At 31.2% G+C, this 2,619-nt stretch overlaps 1 long non-coding RNA gene across 1 annotated transcript in view; it reads left to right on the top strand.

Moving 5' to 3' along the window:
• Positions 1-2,242, top strand: part of LOC111083214 — a 3,775-nt gene extending 1,533 nt beyond the window's left edge. The window contains exon 2 of the long non-coding RNA XR_002608883.1: positions 145-2,242. This is a non-coding gene — a long non-coding RNA (uncharacterized LOC111083214). The remainder of the gene's footprint in view (positions 1-144) is intronic.
• Positions 2,243-2,619: the final 377 nt, after the last annotated feature.

Here is a 2,619-nt window from a genome sequence, read left to right as displayed (position 1 = left end):
CTAGGTGTGTTGAATCCCAAAATACAATCATGGAAAGGGGACAAACAAATCACATGAACACACCTAGTAACAGTAACAGAAACAATCATTTCGATGATTGTCTTTTATGCAGTTTGTTTGTCCTCTTTCTGTCACTGTTACTAGGTGTGTTCAATCCTTTTGATGATTGTCTTTTATGTGATCCTATTGATCTTCCTTCTTGTATAAAACATTACCAAACCGTAACAAAAGCCAGTTATCTTACATATGAACAAAAACGTTTGATTCATTCATAGAGTTTGGGCCGAGCGTGGCCTAATGATGATTATGCCGGGCTATGGATCCTAGTGTCCATTGATAGTGTCCTGTTGAGTCGAGAAGAAACAAATAGCTGCTTCATGGTCTTGGGTGTGTTATAATAGTGACAGTCAAATCCCACCATCCAGTGAGCGCTGTAGAGTAGCTGTTTTAATTCAGAATTAGGAATGGCTAATGTAGAGAGCATGTGTAACAAATCAGTGACAGAGAGCTAGTCAGAACAAATATAGCTTTTTTTTGTTACTTCACGTTTTAATTTTGCTTTAGTCCTATGAAATTAGTATTAGTTCAAGATGGTGGAGCTGTTCTCCCAAAATGTCCAAGATACCTAGAAAGATGAAATATTAGGTGTATTTACAGATTGGGAATGTATTAGTGTTGAGTTGGATTTTAAAGTCTGAGTTACTTATTTTTAATTTTTTACTTAATTTGCGATTAGGGTTTATTGTGACATTGTTTTCAGGTTTAAGTGTGTTTTGGATCAGAGTTTAGATGTAAAATGGTGGTTTGTTTTTACAGGTTAGAGTTTATAATGTTATAATGTGTTAATATTATGTGTATGTGACAATACCAAACACAATATTCCTGATGTACGGGACAGAAATATAACAGAATTTACCTCTTCTATGATGGTTCCACTAGAATTGTTTTGATAGTATTACTTTAAAAAAAGTATTTATCTTAATTGTTTTTTATTGTGTGTTTGCAGCAGCTATAACGTAATAATGTCGTTCAAGAATTGAAGAAACACTTTATTTGCAAAATTGAAGAATACTTCTCTAATAATTTTTTTTTTCATTTCATGCCCTCTTGATCTCACAAACTACAGGAACTCAAAAGGTTTCTTTGTGTTTTTTTACTAATTACTTGTTTAGTTCATAGGTGGCGCTGGCGTTTGATTTTAAATTCTTTTTTTTTTAAAGTTTATATGTACAGTAACTATTTCTTATAATACCTTAGAGATATTTATAATAACGTTACAAAACATGTTTAAATGGTTATGTTTTTCTTGAAAACAAACAAGAAGCTCCGATTACCTCCCTTTGGTACTCAGGATTTGTGAGAGGTGTTTTCTTTCTAGTCAATAATCGAGATAGTTTGTACGTATCTTCTGTATTTTTATAGTCAAACTAACTGTATCCACGTTATGTTTAGGGTTATATTAATACGTATTTTTATAGTCCAACTAACTGTATCCACGTTATGTTTAGGGTTATATTAATACGTATTTTTATAGTCCAACTAACTGTATCCACGTTATGTTTAGGGTTATATTAATACGTATTTTTATAGTCAAACTAACTGTATCCACGTTATGTTTAGGGTTATATTAATACGTATTTTTATAGTCCAACTAACTGTATCCACGTTATGTTTAGGGTTATATTAATACGTATTTTTATAGTCCAACTAACTGTATCCACGTTATGTTTAGGGTTATATTAATACGTATTTTTTATTAAGAAGGACAAACAAAATTCTAATAAATAAACATGATGTATTTTATGTATTTAACACAAAACTTCTGTTAAAACTAGCTTTTATTTCTTTGTACTAGATGTCGCTTTACAGTTGCTTAATGTGTTTAAACATAACGTTACTGATATAATGTTAATCAATCATGAAGTTTAAATTTATCGAAAACATTATTTTCAAAAGTGCCAAGGATGTTCATAAAGAAGCTAAAGATTGATCAGTAATGGACAAAAGAAAGTTAAAAGTTTAGGGATGCAGCTTTCCAATACGTATTGCTTGAGTTCGAGATGAAATACACTAATAATATATCTTATTTAGCAGCTCTACTACAGATTTTCTACGTATTATTTAGGTTTTCGTTTATTTGTATGTATGATATTAATGATGTTTTATTATTCCAAATTTTTGCCATATACCTGTGAATTTCATGTTTGTGAATTGTAAAATAAAATCTAGTAAATTAATCGTTTTTCTTGTGTTGCATTCATCTTAATGTATTTCTTTTTCCACTGTTACGTCTCCGTTTGTTAATTGATATCCCGTAAATTCGTTCCAACGAAACTTTAGCGACACAAGTCCTTTCATAAATAAAACTAGTTTATTCTTTCCGAATACAACTTTACCGATATACTTAATTTCAACAGTCGCTCTATAACAAACGCTAGAACGTCTCACGTGCTCGACAATACTCAATTCAATTACACACTCTGACTGCAGTTCAATTACTCATTACCTCTGTTGACCCGTCACGTTGTGAACGTCTTATATATACAAGACTAACACATATCTAGTAAAAATGGCTGGAGACGGCTTAAATGGGTAATGAAGAAAAACTCAAAGTGGGTT

Source organism: Limulus polyphemus, unplaced genomic scaffold, assembly GCF_000517525.1.
Source record: "Limulus polyphemus unplaced genomic scaffold, Limulus_polyphemus-2.1.2 Scaffold8608, whole genome shotgun sequence".
In the NCBI taxonomy this organism is placed as follows: Eukaryota; Metazoa; Arthropoda; class Merostomata; order Xiphosura; family Limulidae; genus Limulus; species Limulus polyphemus.
This window is presented reverse-complemented; position numbering and strand designations above follow the sequence as displayed.